The following is a 15,297-nucleotide window of genomic DNA, read 5'->3' as shown; positions in this document are numbered from 1 at the left end:
ACTGTCTTGGCGTGACAATCTAGTATAGCATGATAGGGCGATAACCAATCCATGCCCAAGATAACATCAAAGTCTACCATAATAAGTAACAATAGATCAACTCTGGTCTCAAAACCACCAATAACAACTAAGCACGATTGATACACACGGTCCATAACAATAGAATCTTCCACAGGCGTAGACACATAAATAAGAGAACTCAAAGAATCATGTGATATATCCAAATACAGAGCAAGGTAAGATGACACTTATGAATAAGTGGATCATAAATCAAATAAGACTGATGCATCTTTATGGCAAACTGGAACTACACTTGTAATGATTGAGTCTGAAACAACTGCCTCCGTCCTACCCGAAAAGGCATAGAATCTGGCCTGGCCTCCCCCTCAGGGGAACCTCTACCTTCCCGTGCCCCACTCCTAGATGTCTGTGCGAGTGGAGCAGCAACAAGGGCATCAATCATGGCTTGAGAAGTTTGTGGGCCTGACTGAATCCGTGGTGCTTGAGTAGTTTGTGGAGGTGCACCCCTCATGAATCTAGGACAATGTCTAACCATGTGACAGATATCACTAGACTCAAAGCAAGTTTTCGTTGGGCGTGGTTTCTGGTCCTAGCACGGGCTTGGTCGGCTGGGCTGACCGCTTAAGGCACCACGTGCAGGAGGTGCACTAGAAAGTGGCTGAACAAAGTGTGCAACCTAATACCTCGAAAGAACTAGAGCACTACTAGAAGCTGGAAGTGCTGAATGAACTGGACAGGCTGTAGCATGACCACCACTAAATCCTCCCGTACTATGAGGCCTCCCTTGTTATATCTTGCGTTTTCGTACGTTAAAAGTTTCGTCTTCGGTCAACCGACGTGGACTCGGGAATGAGATCATCTTGACGTTAACGTATTTACATTATTCTTAACAAGCGATAAATAAGTATTATGAAGGATAAAAGGGTACACAAATTAAAGAAAATGAGTTTCGTTGAAAGTGAACAATATGGAATAAAATACGGGTCGAGTGATAATACCCGATAATTATGAACTAGTACCATGCAAGGTACCATATGACGACGGTAGTATAATATATAAAGTATATATGAAGTATTTTTAAAAATAAATAGAATTTTAAGTAATTTGGGGCAATTTTTAAATTATGTGGATAATTGGTTAATTACCAGGTAATGGGACTTTACCCGATTAACTAACAAGCGGATAAAACTTAATTAAGCAACTCCAAAAACGTGGCACAAATGCCACAAGGCAAGAATGACTCATAAGTCATCTATGCCATGTGGCAACTTATAAGTCAAATTAAAATCTAACTAACAATAAGACTTGAATAACCCTTGTCTTTATTTCATTCTTAGGTCCAAATAAGATCAGAAATGTTTCCTTCTTAAAAGGATTCAAGAAAACGTTAAATGCAGTCTTATCTTCATTTCATTCTTAGGTCCAAATGAGATCAGAAATATTTCCTTCTTAAAATGATTCAAGAAAACATTAAATACTTTCTTATCTTCATTCATTCTTAAGTCCAAATACATGAGAAAGATTAGAAACATTTCCTTCTTAAAGGATCAAGAAAACGTTAAAGACAGAAGATAGTTTTCGTTCAAAAAAAAAAGGATTTGTCGGAATACTAGTAAAGTGGAATTTTGGCGGTTCTAGAAGAGTACGGTGCAATCCTCGTCAAGAATAGTATACGGAATTTTCCCTACTCCAGGTATGTTAAGGCCCTCCCTTCTTTCTTTTGGCATGGTCCAAAATATACTGAAGAAATAAGAAAATACATAGTTTTCTATAAATTACTCTATTCATAGAAATAGCAGGGGTGTCTATATTCTTGATTCCCATGAAAATTATTATTATGTTCTGTTCATGGGTCTCAGAATAATACGTAGTTAGAAAAGTTTATCCCGAAGAAATATAGAGATTATTATGTATTTTTCATGCATATCACTCATTTATACATGTGCATTGACCCATGACCAGATGACGTTATATACGTATATATATGTAAATATATGTATATGGGATATTGGAAAAGGTTACGGCGTTATATACGCACCACCACCTGATCTGCTAGTATATGATGATGATGTTGCCTACAGTGGCTAAAATATGATTCAAACAGCGTTATAGGCGCGTATATATGTATATATATGTATATGGGATATGGGAAGTGGTTATGGAGTTATATACGCACTACCACCTGATCAGCTGATATATGTTGATGATGTTGCCCATAGTGGCCGAGATGATATGATGGGATGCCCTCAGTGGCTTGATGATATTATGTACACCCATACCTATGCATGACACAACATTTATACGCATGTGCATGTTATTATAAACGTTTCAAAATTTACTGGGTTATTCAGATTTAAAGGTATTTCTGTTTTCCATGTTTCATCTATATCTTTTAAGTACTTATTTTCATACCTTACATACTCAGTACATTTTTTGTACTGACACCCTATTTTACGGGGCCTGCGTTTCATGCCCGCAGGTGCTGGTAGGCAAGCTGACGGTCCCCCTTCTTAGGAATCTTGATCAGCGAGAGTTGACGTGCTCCACTTTATCCGGAGCTGCTTTTTGTTTTGGTACGATACGTTTATATATATATATATATATGTATATGGGTATATGGTTATGACGTGGCTCAGTCCCGTCTTTGTACAATTATGTTTCTATTAGAGGTCTATAGACAGTATGTCTAGTTCGGTTGTATGTGGCCTTGATGGCTTTCAGTTATGGATGTATAGTTGTCTATAGCAGCCTTGCCGGTTTGCCCACTATATTATACCTATATACGTACATATGCCTTGATGGTAGGTTTCTTTCACGTATATTATTTTCGTAATGCAACAGATGTTATTCAGGTTCATATCTTAGACGCATGCTTAGGGGTTGTTTGACAGGTAGGACTCAGACACCCGTCGTGGCCCATCGGTTTGGGTCGTGACAAAAGTATTATCAAAGCAGTTCTATCCTAGGGTTGTCTATATAGGTGTGTTGTGCACCACACTTATAGATAGGAGGATGCAGGACATATAGGATGTTATCCTCGTTTCTTATCTTAGATCGTGCGATATAAGCATTCATGTTTCTAACGATGCGTTACATTTTCAGCGATGCCTCTGAAGACTACAACCGCTAGCACGAGTCAGAAAGCTACGAAGGGGTTAGAAAGAGAGATAAGTTATACTATGGATTCAGACCCATCAGAGATCATGGGTTCTATTGAGGAGGATCCATTCGAGGATCCATATGAGTCATCCGTTCGAGGTGTTTCGACCACTCCGGTAGTAGGTGAGGTGAGAGGAGTTTCAACCTCACCAAGGCCCTTAGTTTCACAGCCCGTTAACAAGGGTATGAGGGGAGTAGTGCATGGATTGGCACAGCCGGGATTCCCTCAGGCTTAAACCTATGTCAAGATATTTATGGATACCAGCTCTTCTGCGGTTCCGAATAGTCCACAGTCTTGGGAGTCCGTCAATCAAGGTTCATCGGTATATGTTATGGGATACGCAGAGGAAGAAGATAGTAGTCGGGCCAAGAGAGGAAGGTAACTGATAAGGACATGAAGATTCCACTTCGAAGTGTGTCCAATCGAGGTTCTTATATAGGACAAGGCGAGTACCCTCTACTATAGACTTCCTCCTAGTGTTAGTTTTTGGTTAGTGGATTTCACCTCTTCTTGGAATGTTACCAACTCAAGGTTCTAAATGTGTTTGGTTGTTTTATGAGGATGTAGGGAGCCCCGTCCCAACTTGTATATATTATGGTTATGCCTACTTAGAGGTTTTGCGGACAATATCCTGTATATAGTTTTGGGTATGATATGTCTACGGCATAGTCGACCCCATGTATATAAACCTTTTTCTAAATTAATTATGCGAGTTAAGTCTTAATACTGTTACTTATATATATGGATGTCATCGTAATGGCCCGTGATAGATTTGATAATAAACAAGGATAAGGTATGTGGCGTTCAGTTGGGTAGAACTTGATATTATAATGGGTATGGATTGGTTGGCCTTTTGTTATGCTAACATCAAGTGTAGGTCAATGATGGTTTAATTTCAGTCCCCAGGAGAGCCTGTTTTGGAGTGGAAAGGTAACACGGCATCGCCAAGAGGTAGATTTATTTTCTATCTCAAGGCAAGGAAGATGATAAAAAGGGCTATATTTCTCACTTGTTTTGGGTTCAGGATGTGGAAGTAGAGTCACCAACCATTCAGTCCATCCCTGTGGTGAATGAGTTTCCCGATGTTTTCCCCGATGAGCTTTCGGGTCTTTCGCCAGAACGAGAAATAAAGTTTGTCATTGACCTACTACTACGAGATATTCATCCAATATCTATCCCCCCTCTCTATACAATGGCCTCCACAGAGCTGAAAGAGTTAAAGGAACAACTAAGGGACTTGTTTGAAAAAGGTTTTATCAGACCTAGTATGTCACCATAGGGAACACCTGTGTTGTTTGTAAGAAAGAAAGATGGTTCCTTATAAATGTGTATTGATTAAAGGCAACTGAATAAGGTGACGATCAAGAATAAGTAACCGCTCCCGAGAATTGATGATATATTCGATCAGTTACAAGCTGCCAAGTGTTTTTCAAAGATAGACTTGAGGTCTGGGTACCATCATGTAAGGATTAAGGAAGAAGATATTTCAAAGACTGCATTCAGGACTAGATATGGGCACTGTAAGTTTCGGGTTCTGTCGTTCGGTCTAACCAATGCCCCAACAGTATTCATAGATTTAATGAATCGTGTGTGCATGCTTTTTTTATCTATTCATAATTGTATTTATTGACAATATATTGGTATATTGTCGTTCAGAGGCTGAGCATGCAGATCATCTGCGTATTGTGCTCAGAATTCTACAAGAAGGGAAGTTGTATGCAAAATTTTCTAAATATGAACTCTGGTTGAACTCTGTAGCTTTCCTTGGGCATATTATTTTGGGTAAGGACATCCAAGTGTATACACAAGAGACTGAGGCAGTGAAAACTTTTCCTAGACCCATAACACCGATGAAGGTTCAAAGTTTTTTTTTTTGGCAGGTTATTACAAGAAACTTGTAACAGAATTTTCTTCTCTCCTAAGCACCTTTGACCAAAGTGGTATGTGATGTCTTGCTTGATGTTCCGGAATAACATAAGGAAATCTATGGTGCAAGAAGGTTGAAGAAAGGTTGTGAATAAGTATAAATAGATATGTATAGGTCGCAAGCTAAAGTATGGCAGAGCGACAAAGTTCTAAGAAGGCAGGAGGAAGGATAAGAAAAGATGAGTGAAAAGGTGGCGAGGATGGATAGGTCTTTGGGGTTAAGCTCATGAGAGAGCTGATAGTTTCTCTAAGTTATAGAAGGCTCAGTATGGCCTGAATGAACTCAAAGGACTCTAAGACTAGTAACATTAGGAATAGATGAAATGCTACCCTGGTAGTGGGATAAAGGCGTAATTGTGATGGATAAATGATGAAATTTGGGCCTCCGAAGAAGGGAATTTCCTGAATTGTAAAAAAATTAGGATACCCATGTAAGTTAACTCAGAAGGGAACTAAGTTTCAATGGACCAATCCTTGTGAACGGAGTTTCCGGGAATTGAAGGACAGATTAACTTCAGCACCGGTTCTAACGCTTCCAGAGGGGACCGATGGTTATGTTATCTATTGTGACGCTTCAAGTGTGGGATTGGAGCGTGTGCTGATGCAACTTAGCAAGGTTGTTTCTTATGCTTCTGGAAAGCTAAGTAAGCACGAGAAGAACTACTCGACCTACGATTTAGATTTAGCTGCGGTGATTCATGCACTAAAGATGTGGAGGCACTACTTGTATGGAATTCATGTTGATATCTATACGAACCATAGGAGCCTCCAGTATATCTTCAAACAAAAGGAATTGAATCTATGTCAAATGAGATGGTTGGAGCCACTTAAACACTATGACGTTGATATTTTATACCATACGGGGAAGACGAATGTAGTAGCTGACGCCCTTGGCCATAGACCTATGGGTAGCCTGTCGTATTTACAACAAGAAAAGAGAGGAATAGCCCATGAGGTTCATCACCTAGCTAGTCTTAGAGTTCGGTTACTGAACTCAAGTGATATTGGAATTACTCTTTAGGATATGACAACATCCTCTTTTGTAACTGAAGTAAAGGAATACCAGTACGAGGATCCTATGTTAGTTCATTAAAGGGATACCACCCTTCAGAAGGAGAAGATGCCATTTGAAATTACAAAAGATGGGGTCCTCAGATATCGAGGACGATTACGTGTACCTAATGTTGTAGGGCTGCATCGGCAGGTTATGGGAGAAACTCTCTATTCTCGTTATTCTATCCCTCTAGGGGAAAAAAAGATTTATCAAGATATTAGGGAAGTGTATTGTGGAACGGAATAAAAAAGGATATAGCAGAGTTTGTTGCTCAGTGTCCTAACTGTCAACAGGTTAAAATCGAGCATCAGAAACTGGTGGGTTATTGCAAGCTATGGAGATTCCTACTTGGAAATGGGAAGTAATCAATATGGACTTCATCGTAGGCTTACCTCGTACCCAGCATAAGTTTGATTCGATATGGGTGATTTTTGATAGGCTCACAAAGTTAGCCATTTTCTGCCCGTTAGAACTACATATTTCTCATAAGATTATGCGAGGCTTTATATCAAGGAGATAGTACGACTACATGGTGTCCCTGTATCTATTATCTCGGATAGAGGAGCTCAATTTATAGCTAACTTCTGGAGGTCCTTCCAAAAGGGATTGGGGACTCAAGTAAGTATTAGTACAACATTTCATCCCTAGATAGACGGACAGGCTGAGCGTACTATTCAGACACTAGAGGATATGCTACGAGCTTGTGTAATAGACTTCAAAGGTAGCTGGGATGATCATCTGCCACTTATTGAGTTCGCGTATAATAATAGCTACCATTCAGCATTCAGATGGCTCCATATGAATCTCTTTACGGACGAAGTGTAGGTCGCCTATAGGGTGGTTTGATGTTGGAGAATCTGGATTACACGGGCCAGACCTAGTTCAGCAAGCCATAGAAAAAGTAAAGCTTATCCGGGATCAACTATTGATAGCTCAGAGTCGTCAGAAATCATATTCTGATGTGCGGCAACAAGACTTAGAGTTTAGGGTTGATGACTAGGTATTCTTAAAAATGTCTCCTATGAAAAGTGTAATGAGGTTTGGCAAGAAAGGCAAACTTAGCCCACGGTATATTGGGCCTTATAGGATCATTCGGAGAGTGGGCCGAGTAGCTTATAAGTTAGAATTGCCCTCAGAATTGGAGTCTGTCCATCCGATTTTTCACATATCTATGTTACGGAAGTGCATTGGCGATCCTACCCCAGTGGTGCCCACAAATGATGTACATATTACAGAGGATTTGTCATACGAGGAAATTCCGATCGCCTTTCTAGACCGACAAATCCACAAGATATGGAATAAGGAGGTAGCCTCTGTGAAAGTAGTTTGGAGGAACAAAAACGTGAAATAAATGACTTGGGAGGCCGAAGAAGACATGAAGTCTAAATATCCCTACTTATTTCCTCACCCGGAGAAGAGTCCGACTGAGACGTCCTAATCATAAAGTACGTGTATAAATTCTTATGTTGGGTTATTAAGCTTCTACGGGGAGAGTTGGTAGTGGTATTGTTGCAGAGATGATCTTGCCGAAGTTATATAGATCACGGGGAGTTGACATTCGAGGACGAATGTTTCTAAGGGGGGAAGGATTTTACATCTCGCATTTTTGTACGTTAAAAGTTTTGTCTTCGGTTAATCGACGTGGACTCGGGGTTGAGATCATCTTGAAGATAAGATCATCTTCACTTGAAAACGAGTTTCGTTGAAAGTGGACAATTTGGAATAAAATACGGGTCAAGTGACAATACTCGATAATTATGAACTAGTACCATGCAAGGTACCATATGATGATGGTAGTAAAATATATAAAGTATATATGAAGTATTTTTAAAAATAAATATAAATTTAAGTAATTTGGGGCAATTTTTAAATTATGCGGGTAATTGATTAATTACCGGGTAACGGGACATTACCCGATTAACTAATAAGTGGACAAAACTTAAATAATAACTCCAAAAACATGTCACAAATGCCACAAGGCAAGAATAACTCATAAGTCATCTATGCCATGTGGCAACTTATAAGTCAAATTAAAATCTAACTAACAATAAGACTTTAATAAGTCTTGTCTTTATTGCATTCTTAGGTACAAATAAGATCAGAAACGTTTCCTTCTTAAAAGAATTCAAGAAAACGTTAAATGCAGTCTTATCTTCATTTCATTCTTAGGTCCAAATAAGATCAGAAACATTTCCTTCTTAAAATGATTCAAGAAAACGTTAAACACTTTTTTATCTTCATTCATTCTTAAGTTCAAATACATGAGAAAGATTAGAATCATTTCCTTTTTAAAGATTCAACAAAGAGTTAAACACAAAAGATATTTTTCGTTCCAAAAAAAAAAAGGATTTGTTGGAATACTAGTAACGTGGAATTTTGCGATTCTAGAAGAGTACGGTGCAATCCTCGTCAAGAATAGTATACGAAATATTCCCTACTCTAGGTATGTTAAGGCCCTCCCTTCTTTCTTTTGGCATGGTCCAAATTATACTGAAGAAACGAGAAAATACACAATTTTCTATAAATTACTCTATTCATCGAAATAGTAGGGGTGTCTATATTCTTGATTCTCTATGAAAATTATTATTATTTTCTGTTCATGGGTCTCAGAATAATACGCAGTTGGAAAAGTTTATCCGGAAGGAATATCAAGATTATTATGTATTTTTCATGCATTTCACTCATTTATACATGTGCATTGACCCATGACCAGATGGCGTTATATACGTATATATATGTAAATATATGTATATGGGATATGGGAAAAGGTTACGGCATTATATATGCACCACCACCTGATCAGCTGGTATATGATGATGATGTTGGGCACAGTGGCTGAAATATGATTCAAACGGCGTTATATACGCGTATATATATTTATATGTATATGGGATATGGGAAGAGGTTATGGCGTTATATACGCACCACCACCTGATTAGTTGGTATATGATGATGATGTTGCCCATAGTGGCCGAGACAATATGATGGGATGCCCTCAGTGGCTTGATGATATTATGTACACCCATACCTATGCATGGCATGACATTTATACGCATGTGCATGATATTATAAACGTTTCAAAATTTACAAAGTTATTCAGATTTAAAGGTATTTTTGTATTCCATGTTTCATCTATGTCTTATACGTACTTATTTTCATGCCTTACATAGTCAATACATTTTTCATATTGACGCCCTACTTCACGGGGCCTGCTTTAATGCCCGCAGGTGTAGGTTGGCAAGCTGACGATCCCCCTTCATAGTATTCTTGATCAATGAGAGTTGGCGTGCTCCACTTGATCCGGAGCTGCCTTTTGTTTTGGTACGATATGTTTATATATATACATATATATGTATGTATATGGGTACGACGTGGCTCAGTCCCGCCTTGTACAGTTATGTTTCTATTAGAGGTCTGTAGACAATATGTCTAGTAGGGTTGTATGTGACCTTGACGGCTTTAAGTTTTGGATGTATAGTTGTCTATAGCAGCCTTGCCGGCTCGCCCACTGTATTCTGCCTGTATACGTACATATGCCTTGATGGCAGGTTTCTTTCACGTATGTTATTTTCGTAATGCAGCAGATGTTGTTCAAGTTCATATCTTAGATGCATGCTTAGGGGTGTTTGATAGGTAGGACTCAGACACTCGTCGCAGCCCATCGGTTTGGGTCGTGACATCCCTGTCCTCTCTCTTATGCCCCGCATACCCTCCCACCTTCGTACAATCTTCACCACCTACTGATATGGGATATCTAACTCTTGAGCCATGATGAACTTAATACCATAGTTGAGCCCCTCGATGAATTGACATACCCGAGACCTAACAGTAGAAACCAAGGCAAGTTCATGTTTGGACAAGTCACTAAATCGGGAAGCATACTCTGACACTGGCATAGAACCTTGGCGTAGCTACTCAAACTCTGTGTGCCATGCATCCCTAAGGGTCTGAGGAAAAAATCCCTCAAGAATAACTCTGAAAACTGAGTCCATGTAAGTGAAGTTGCATCGTCTGGGCTACCCTCCTCGTACACCCACCACCACTGATGTGCTACCCTTGATAGCTGGAATATAGTAAAAGCAACCCCAAATGTCTCCACAATACCCATGGTGCAAAGAATACGACACCACTCCTCTATAAAACCATGTGCATCCTCTGAATCCAAACCATTAAAACTAGGAGGATGATACTTCTTGAACTTCTAGAGTCTAAGCTGCTCTTCCTCAAATACTACTTCCCAAACTGCGGGCTGAGTTGGACCAACAGGCTGTACCAGTATAACCTCTAGGACCTGATCAAACTGGACCCGTTGCTCGGGGGTACGGGCCGCGGGAGTCTGAGCTCCTTCCCTAGCCTGAGATGTGGCTGGTGCATGTGAAATCAATCCCCACTGAGTTATGGTACTGAACATGCTCAAGAACTGTGTGAGGGTCTCCCGAAGTGCTGGGGTGGAAACCAGTGCCTCGGGTGCCTATCCCTCAACTAGAGCTACTGGTGGATCCTTTGATGTAGCTTGGTCAGATTCTATGGCGACACCATGTGCCCCTCTTAACCTCTGCCCCGGCCCTGGCCTATCGTAGCTCTAGAAAGGGGTAGGAGTGTTTGATCATCGGATCCAGCAGTGCGTGTCCTCACAATCCGTGAGAGAATAAAAGGTCAAAGATTTAGTTTTTCGAAGTCAACCAATTCGCATAATAATGAATCAAAGAAGTGAATTTTTCCTAATAGTTCTGTAATCTCTCGAAGATAAGTACAAACATCTCCATACCGATCCGCAAGACTCTACTAAACCTACTTATGACTTGTAACACCTATCAACTTAGAGCTTTGATACCAACTTGTCACGATCCCAATTTCCTCCCGTAGGATGCCGTAATGACACCTAGTCTCTACGATTAAGTAAGCCTAACTGTTAATAATAACTTAACAGAAAAAATTAATAGAATACTAAAATGAGGCTGAATAACTGATATAAAATTCTGAAAATAGAATCAACAACAATCACTCCCCATGACCGGTGGAATTGCATCATAATCTCTACAAAGTAAGCTAAAGTGTCGAGTACATCACTGTCTGAGTGGAAATACAACATTAGTAAAAGTAAAAGAAGGTGACTCTGAGGCCTGTGGACGCCAAGCAGGCATACCTTGAAGCTTTTATAAAGCATCTAGCAGATGATCACTAACGGCCGACGTGAGTAGATGTACTTGGATCTGCACAAAAATATGCATAAGCATAGTATGAGTACACCATAACCATACCCAACACAATAATAATCACTACGAGGTACCGCCTCGTGTATAATATGAATCACCACCGAGGTATCGCCTCGTGTATATGTATCAAGAATCACAACCAAGGTTCTACCTCATAATCAAAATTCACAATCTCAATCACAATCTTTCCTTATACAACCGCGTGAGCCTTACATTAGAAATAGTTTATGAAAATAGTATTGCCCGAAATAGCTACACTCACTTTAGTCAACCTTATCACGCCATGTGGCTTCACGTAGTTCCCTTACAAGCAACACATACATAAGTCCCACCTTATACCGTCGCATGCACATTAACCACAAGCCTTATACTGCCTCATACACTTCAATATCACATTAGAATAAACATTCGCACCACAAGTGCCCATATATCATAACTTGCCAATAATCAACAATATTAATATTTCCACAATAATAGCCCATGGATCCACCACAACGGGTACAAGAATATCAACAACAACAATGAATGTAAAATTCTCAACAAGGAACATTCTTCAACAATAACAATTTTCCTCAACGTGATAATGGCTTTCACAATTTCAACACCAATAACTCAACAACGAGATAATGTATAACTACAATATTAAATAAGAATAACTCACAATGGAAGAGAGAACATATATCAATGAATTCAAATAATGGAAATCAACAAGGAAATGAATAACATAGATAAGAACCTCAAGTAGTGATAATCAATAATGTAAGAGATAACATGAACAATAACTCCAAATAATGATAATTAGGAATAAAGGGAGATAGCATGTCACAATAAAATAGGTGTCGCACCCCCTTTTTCTCGTGAAATCGGGGTTTGTGACATTTGGGAGGACAACTCGTTCCCTTTCAGGATTGGGTTTGAATTGAAGAGTAGCCACCTAATGATTAAAGTGTATTAGGACACTAAGAAGGGTTTGATTTAGAAAATCAGAGATTGGGTAAGGGCTTGAAATTATCTCAATGGGAAGGTGTTAGGCACCTCTCAAGATCTACTAGTGTGGTTCCCGGCCAAGCTATTGTTGTGACTTAAGTGCAAATAACACATAGGCAGATAAAGGCTTCAAATAAGAGGGGATTTTCACGTAGTGGTTACAAAATAAGAAAAAGGAACTAAAAGAGTTGATTTCCTTAAAAGAAATGGTTTAAAAAGATTTAAAAGAAACAAAGAAAACAGAGGAAAGAGGGGGTCCTAGGTTTATTAATAATATGGATCACCCCACACAATATCCGGTAATCACTCCTCAGTGAGGGGATACACGTGATGTTATCGCGTGGTCATCATATCCATATCTACTCTTTCCCACCCTGTTAAGGTATTAAAGCGCGGAATGGTCTTGTTTACTTACTGCATGCTATTACCCGCCCCAATCCTATCAGCCCCAGAGGTACTTGGGACTACTATTCCTAAAGGGGAGGAGAAATCAGGCTTATTTGTGGTTTCAAAGGTAAAATTACTAAGGTGACAAGCAAAACATATATATATCAAGTATGGGAAAACACATAAACAAATAACGCTCAAACAGACCTCCTTAAATCAAAGAAAGTATATAGTTTAACATGTCTTACACGTACTGATTAGGGTCTGATTAAACTTAAAAGTTAGGGTAGACTGATTTATTGCATATTTCAGATAAGAAGCCCGAATCAAGCCTTCATGCTTGCTGTAGTTAATAAAATCTGATTCAGTTTATAAACTATCCTATGATTTGCCTAAGTGTTAGACGAAAACCTATAGGCATGATATCTACTGATTTCAGAAAAGATGAAGTATACTAATTTTAGAAAAGGTTGTCAGTTATTCAGGAAAGACAAGTTTTGACCAAATATCATAAATTCTGCATACATTAGACATTGTTGTTACGGGTTTTAGACTTATAAGCGAGTGAAACGTTTCATACTTGGTTGATAGTTCCTATAGGCATACTTTCTATGTGTTGCTGATTTTTTTTTAAAAAAACCTTTTGGACATAATAAGAATGCAGAAACCCTATAGTCATGACATCTAATTGTAGTTGATTTTCAGAACCTATAGACATATTCTCTACATGCATATGCAGAAGTCACGATATCTACATGAAAGTGCAGGGTCCCTATAGTCATGGTATCTAAATGAGAATGCTGAAATTCCTATAGATGTGGTAACTAAATGAGAATGCAGAAAATCTTATAGACATGACGACTAAATGAGAATGCAGAAATCTTATAGGCATGGTAGCTATATGAAAAATGCAGAAATCTTATAGGCACGGTAGCTATATGAAAAAATGCAGAAATCTTATAGGCATGGTAGCTATATGAAAAATGCAGGAATCTTATAGGCATGATAGCTATATGAAAAATGCAGGAATCTTATAGGCAAGTTATCTACCATTTTTTACATGCATGGTTACCCTTCCCTTTTCGCTAACCACCCCCAAAAGTTATTACAAGTTATTACAGTCCAAATAAAATAAAGAAAAATACATCAGAAATTGAAAATTACAACCAAGGAGAGCCTGATTCAGACTTCCTGTCTAAAGTATGAAGTAAACCAACTCCAAAGAACACGTTTCAAAGCCTTTCTCCCACTTGAGTGTGTCAGAGTTCCCTAAGAGTTTCATAAGAACTCCGGGCAGTGCTTACACCCAAATGTATCACCATATTAAGCTAAAGTGCAGTGTGGAAGGGCCAGCCCTCAGGTGTCCAAGTTCAGAAGAAACTCAATGTCCCAAGACAAGGCTCACAAGAGGGGGGCAGAACTTAGGAACTAAGAGAGAGTGTGAGTGCAGAATTCTGAAAAGGGGAAAGGGAAAGGGAAACAACACACATAGGGATATAGGGAATAGGGAGTTGCAAGAGGTAAAAAGCAGGCTAATGGGCATAACCCAACAATGGGAGATGCTGACACACCCGTAAGCCTAATAGAACACATTTTTAGAAGTTAGGATCCCCTAAGGGATCAAGTTCAATCCATAGACAATAACTTGTATATTTCCATGTTTTAAACTTTAACTCAAAGAACATAAAGGGAAATAGGGAATAGGGATTCATAGCAGAAATAAGAAAAATGGAATCAACATGCTAGTTTAAGTATTTAACTCTGCAGACGTAGTAAAGTAGACATAGATGTAGAAAGTTGTAAGTAAACACATTGTGGGGATGCTGAAATTTGAAATTAGGACATACCAGTTTCAAAGAAACAAGTAGAGAAAAATGTAGTAGTCAGGTAAAAACCTCAATGCATACAAGAAAAGAGAGTTCTATTATGTGAGTAAGAGTTCTGAAGAGATTGTGAATTGTGAAGTCTGAAGTGTAGTGAAGAAAGGTCGTGCCCTTTTAGAGTGTAAAAACCAAGTAGAAATACGGTAAGAAATAATTGAAGAGCTGATTGTCAATCAATTACACAAGACTCCCTTTAGTTAAGGGATTCAGATTCAAACATGTATAAACCAATAAAGGAAAGAAATTAATCAAACACTTTGTGCAAAGTAGGCAATTAGGGGTGAATACATAAATGTTATTGAAGGATAGGGTTTTTGAAATACACGGTTTGTGCGAATAAGGTAAGAAGATCAATTAACAGCCAGTAAATCACAAGGTCTAAGATTTGGTATGAATGAACCAAGTCAGAAAAGATGAAGAAGGATTTTACTTAAGGGAAATTAGCAAACAATAGAAAAGGAATAAATTAGACCCATATTCAGAGGGAAGTAGGAACTAATCACAAATTCAAAAGCTACTTTAAAGGGAAGTCTATCATATATAAGGAGCATACGAACATGTTAAGCATGGAGGAAGACTGTAGTGTCATTATAAAGTCAGTAGAAAATCCAGTATAGAAAAGTTAGCAAAAGGTCAGAGTCATATGATAACAAGGAATGGGTC

Source organism: Nicotiana tabacum, chromosome 6 (assembly GCF_000715075.1).
Source record: "Nicotiana tabacum cultivar K326 chromosome 6, ASM71507v2, whole genome shotgun sequence".
Classification (NCBI taxonomy): domain Eukaryota; kingdom Viridiplantae; phylum Streptophyta; class Magnoliopsida; order Solanales; family Solanaceae; genus Nicotiana; species Nicotiana tabacum.
The sequence above is the reverse complement of the archived record's forward strand: the minus strand, read 5'-3'. Positions refer to the sequence as shown.